This window comes from Anomaloglossus baeobatrachus, chromosome 4 (assembly GCF_048569485.1).
Source record: "Anomaloglossus baeobatrachus isolate aAnoBae1 chromosome 4, aAnoBae1.hap1, whole genome shotgun sequence".
Classification (NCBI taxonomy): Eukaryota; Metazoa; Chordata; class Amphibia; order Anura; family Aromobatidae; genus Anomaloglossus; species Anomaloglossus baeobatrachus.
The window spans coordinates 470,397,102-470,403,237 of NC_134356.1; positions in this window are offsets into that span (position 1 = coordinate 470,397,102).

Below are 6,136 nucleotides of genomic sequence, written 5' to 3' on the forward strand. Positions count from 1 at the left end.
GGGAATGGGTGCGTGAAAGGAGACCAGCCACTGTGGAGGAAGCTGCAGCTCTAGCTGATGAGGCTCTCACCATCAAGCCTCAGTGGAAAAAACTACTACTCAGCGAGAAAAAAACCACCAGCCCCCCAACACTGGTGGCCCCTGGTCCTTCTGGCCCCAATGTTCACCATCACCCTAGACCATCAACTCATGGGGACCTTTGTGTGACTGTGCCTCGCATTACTCCTGCTCCACCTTTGGGAATACGATGTGGAGGAAGAATCCCAGAGCACAGATGTTATGGATGTGGGCAGCCTGGGCACATACAATTCCAATGTCCAGGTGTTCGGAGGCAGAACAGCTACAGACCGCCTTTGCCTGTTCATTATCTACAGACACCTTCACCAGGAGAAAAGCTGGATTATGTGCCTGATGTGGAGAATCTTCATTGCCACTTTGTCGGTGCGGTAACCAGAAGTCAAGCCAAGAGAGCAGCCCATGTGGACGTGTACAATCCATCCATGGAAATGAGGCCACCAGAACTGCCATTACAGCTGGTGAGTGATTCTTCTTGTGGGGATAATATGAATGTTACTGCGTATGGCTCAAACCAGACAGAAGACATGGTATGACCATAAAGCACGCTATCGGGAGTTTGTAGAAGGACAACAAGTCTTAATGATTGTTCCCCATCGGCAGAATAAACTGCAGACCACATGGGAGGGTTCCTTCCGGGTTCTCAGAAAACTGAATGATACCAATTACCTTCTTGCTTTAGATGATCAGGGGCTAAGACAAAAGACTGTCCATGTGAATATGATTAAGAAGTACCATGACCGGAACATTCCAATGATAGCAAGCTGTCGGTTGGCTTCAGAAGATGGTCAAGAGGATGAGGACTCTCTACCTGATCTCGTGGAAGCAGCGAGAGCCCCATGCACTGTGGAACAGGTTCCCCTGGGAGATCACCTGGATTCCTTACAGAAAATCCAGATGCTGGAAGTGCTTCAACATAGACGGGCTGCTTTCTCATCCCAACCAGGTCGAACCACCGTCACCCAACATCATGTGGACACTCAGGGCATCCGTCCCATACAACAGGCTCCTTACCGGGTCCCTGAATCAGTTCGAAACACCATGCAGCACGAACTGGAGGAGATGTTACAGCTTGGGGTAATCCAGACCTCCCATAGCCCTTGGGCCTCCCCTGTGGTGTTAGTACCCAAGAAGGATGGGAGTACTCGATTTTGTGTGGACTATCGGTGACTAAACGACCATACCGTCAGCGGTCCTTACCCAATGCCTCGTATTGACGAACTTCTAGACCAACTGGCTGGGTCCCGATATGTCACTACCTTGGATCTCAGTAAGGGATACTGGCAGATCCCTCTAACGGAGGAAGGGAGAGAACGGTCCGCTTTTATAACCCCCTTTGGTCTGTATGAATTTCTAAGCATGCCTTTTGGAATGAAAAATGCCCCAGCCACCTTCCAGAGAATGGTGGACCAGATCCTCCGAGGATGTGGTGACTTTGCTTGTGCCTACTTGGATGATACCGCCGTCTTCAGCCAGACGTGGGAGGAACATCTGAATCAAGTAGCCGTTATTCTGGACCTGATTCTTGCAGCCGGCCTAACCATTCGACCCGATAAATGACAATTGGGGATGGGTGAAGTCTAGTACTTAGGGCATAGAGTGGGAGGAGGGAAGCTCCGTCCTGAGCCTGCCAAAATCCAGGCTATTAGAGACTGGCCTGTACCCCAAACTAAGAAACAAGTTATGGCTTTTCTGGGCACGGCCAGTTATTACCAAAAATTTGTTGCTCATTTCAGCACTGTGGCCAAGCCACTTACCAACCTGACCAAGAAAACAATGGTCCGGCTGGTGATCTGGACTCCAGCCTGTGATGAGGCTTTTAACCGGCTGAAGGACGCTCTGATCTGCGATCCTGTCCTGGCTGCTCCAGACTACAAACGGAGATTTATTGTGCAAACGGACGCCTCTGCTTATGGACTGGGAGCTGTCCTCAGCTAGGTGAATGCAGCTGGGGACGAACACCTCATCACCTATCTCAGCCGGAAACTGCTGGACCGAGAAGTGGCCTATGCAACTGTTGAAAAAGAATGTCTGGCTGTAGTGTGGGCCCTTAGGAAACTAAGGCCGTATCTGTATGGGCGAGAATTCACTGTGGTTACTGATCACAATCCCCTCACCTGGCTGAACAGAGTCTCTGGGGACAATGGACGCTTGTTACGATGGAGCCTGGCTCTGCAGCCCTATAACTTTACCATACAGTATAGAAGAGGCAGCCAACACCAAAATGCAGATGGACTGTCCAGGCAAGAGGAGCCTTGAGTCCTGTCAGCCATGCCTGCGTGTACTTAACCAGCGACCTGTAGAGGTCCCTAGTATGTACACAAGTTGGGAGGGAAAGGGATTGTCATGATGTATGTGCTTTTCTCCATCCCATATTTTTTGTATAAGATGCCATGTGATGTATTTTACCTTCTCACTGTATTTGCTGTAATACTATGTCAGGATGTGATGTCACTTTCCTTTGGTTGTACTTACTGAACATTTTGAAATGTCTTGGGATGTAAGTAACCATACCTTCCCCCCCATCTCCTGTGTCTCTGGGCCCATAATGCAATTATCTCTTGTCCACACAGCCAGGGGAACTTCCCATTGTTTCGTAAGCAGTGGATAACGCCAGCTACACAAACCTGTAGACATCTCGGAGCCAACCTTCTAGAATCTTCTAGTGGGCCCAACCATTGCATAGACCCCTACCCTTGAGGGGCGGGCCCACGAGCTCAGACAATTCACTCCTGTTTCTAAGTGCAGTTGGGAGCTGAGTTTTGAAGATGAAGGGAGCGAGATCTGATTCTGCGGACAGATCTCGCCATCCAGTGGATTGTGTGGGATTTCTGGGACTCTGAAAAGGACTATTACATCGTGATCTGGCACTTTGGATTATCGGGAGGTGCCCCCGAATCTGTTTTATTTGGACTTGTCGTGTGCTGTTCCTGTATTCCTGTTAGTAAACCTGTTGGATCATCCTCGGCCTGTTGTCTCTCCTTGCTCTGCTGTACACCCCGTCACATACGATGCCTGGGATTGCTGCTTTGCCCCATAATATGACTCCTGTACCTATTTTAAGCATAGACTTTGAAGTTCTCTAATAGAAAAAAATTAAGAGTAACCAGTTATGCATGTATACATCTACGAATTATCTATACAACACCTAAAAGTAACATGATGTTCATTGTTTGAGTTTTAAAATTCTTACAATGACAAAGGTTCTTCACAAAACTGCTACCTTCATACATCTTTATACTTTGAAGAAAATATAAGAATTATTCTTACCGTTAATTCAGTTTCTAGGACCTTCCACGACAGCATAGGAGGTTGTCTCTCCACGCCCTAATTGGGACAGGAAGCACAAGAGAGGTTAAAAGGACCCTCCCACCTCCCATAGCCAGTGTCTTACAAAGAACCCATAGCATATGAGAAGTACAAACACATCCAGGAACATCGAGGATAAGGGAGGGAATTACGTGCTGTCGTGGAAGGTCCTAGAAACCTAATTAACGGTAAGAATAATTCTTATTTCTCTAGTCCCTTCCATGACAGCATAGGAGGAATACCAATGAATTGATTCCTAGGGGGGGACCACAGCCTGCAGGACTTTCCTGCCTAAAGCCAAATCCCTGTTGGAATCCAGATCCAAACGATAATGCTTTGTGAAAGTATGGAGGGAAGACCACGTAGCTTCCCTGCAGATCTGCTCAGGAGAAGCCCCTGCCCGTTCAGCCCAGGAGACAGAGGTAGCTCTGGTGGAGTGTGTCGTAAATCCGGTAGGTGGAGACAGATGCTGAGTGAGGTAGGCTTCTCTAATGGCCCGCACAATCCAGTTGGCAATGGTGCTCTTAGCCACCTTCTTGCCCTTATTTCGACCAAGGGCTTGATAAATAAGTTGTGATCAATACGCCAAGGTGCCGTAAAATCTAGGTAGTGTAACACCGTCCGACGAATGTCCAAAGAATGGAATTCTTCCTCCCCCGGAGTCTGAGGATGCTGACAGAAGGAAGGCAGGACGATGGACTGAGAACGATGAAAATCCGAAACCACCTTGGGAAGGAAGGAAGGGTCCAGCTGAAAGACAATACTGACATCTCTGACGGTCAGGTAAGGCTCCCGGATGGATAATGCTTGAATTTCCCTGACTCTCCAAGCGGATGTAATTGCCACGAGAAAAGCAGTCTTGTGAGAGAGAGAGAACGGATGCTACAGGAGGACAGAGGTTCAAAGGGTGACTGAGAAAGTCCGGTAAGGACCACATTGAGATCTCAGGATGGTGTCAGGACCCTCTGCCGTGAGCAGATCCTACTAGCGGACACCATGAATCGGCGGATCCAGCGATGATCTGCCAGAGCTGTATCAAAGACTGCATTGAGTACTGAGACCTGTACCTTTAAGGTGCTGGGCTTAAGGCCCAAGTTCAATCCACTCTGAAGGAAGTCGAGAATTTGCGCAATGTTAGGCCTTAGCGGCTCATGAGGTCGAGAACCACACCAGGAGGAAAATCTCATCCAGATTTATTGTAAATACAATTAGTCACCTGTTTACGGTTCTTCTGTAGAGTAGCCACAACCTTGTCAGAAAGTCCTTGGGCCTTCACTGCCAGGGTCTCAGAAGCCAGGCAGCCAACTTGAGTTTCTGGGGGTCCGGATGGAATATCAGACCCTGAGACAGTAAACTGGGGTCTGAACCCAGGAGGACTGGTCCGTCGATTCCGAGTCAGGATCAGGCTATACCAACTCGTCCGTGGCCACAGAGGAGCTACCAGGATAGTTGTTGCTCCGTCTTCTCTGATCTTCCTCAGGGTCTGTGCCAGAAGAGGAATAGGCGGGAAGGCGTAGGCGAGGCAAAAGGACCAACTGTGGCAGAAGGCGTCCACCCCCAACGCGTTGTCCCGAGGGTTCAGGGAGAAATATGTTGCGACCTTGCGATTTCTCCCTGAAGCAAATAGGTCTATCTCTGGAGTACCCCACCTTGCCACCAGAGAGCAGAACAACGCTTCGTCCAGACTCCACTCTCCTGGGTGAACATCCTGATGACTCAGGAAGTCTGCTTGAAAGTTTAGGGATCTCTTTAGATGGACTGCAGAAAGGGATAGCAGGGACCGTTCTGCCCAGTGGAAGATCCGGGAGGACACGGACTTCAGGGCGCCTGATCTTGTACTGCCATGATGGCGGAGATGTGCCACTGTGGTGACATTGTCCGAGTAGACTAGGACGTGAGTGTCCCGGACGAGATCCTGAGCAGCAAGGAGGGCTTCTCTGACCACCCTGAGTTCCCAGTAGTTGGAGGATTGACAGCTGAAATAAGGACTCCAGACCCCCTGAAATGGAGTGTTTGCAACCATAGCTCCCCATCCCTCAGGCTGGCATCGGTTGTCAGCGTAACCAGGGGTGTCCGTGTCCAGGCAACCCCTACCATCAGGTTGTTGGGACACAGTCACCAGAGAAGGGACGAGGAGACGGTCCCTGAGAGGCAAAACCGTTTGTTCAGGGAGGAAGGGAGTCTGTCCCAATGCGCCAGGATATGATCCTGTAGACAACGAGAGTGGGCCTGAGCCCACATGACTGAGGGAACGCAGAACGTCATAGAACCCAGAGCTGACATAGCCGCTCGAAGGGTTCGGCGCGCCTGTCGGTGAAGCGTCGAGATTTTGGTTAGTAGCGTCAACCTGTGATCTTCCGGGAGAAAGGAAGCCTGTCTGTCGGAGTCCAACAGTACCCCGAGAAACTGTCGAGTGGAGGAGGGTTGCAGCTGGGACTTTTTGAGATTGGGAATCCAGCCCAAGGACTGAAGAATGTTTAATGACTTCTCCACATGGTCTGAGCTGAGGGAGCTACGAGAAGAAAGTCCTCTAAATATGGAACCAGACAGACACCAATCGTATGAAGGTGACTACCTCTGCCATGATCTTTGAAAAGATTCTTGGAGCCGAGGAGATCCCGAAGGGAAGTACGTTGAATTGGAAATGAAGCACTTCCTCCCCGTGCAGAACCGCAAACTTGAGGTACTGTCTGTGAAAAGGATGGATGGGCACATGGAAGTAGGCGTCCTTCAGGTCTATTGAGGCCATCTG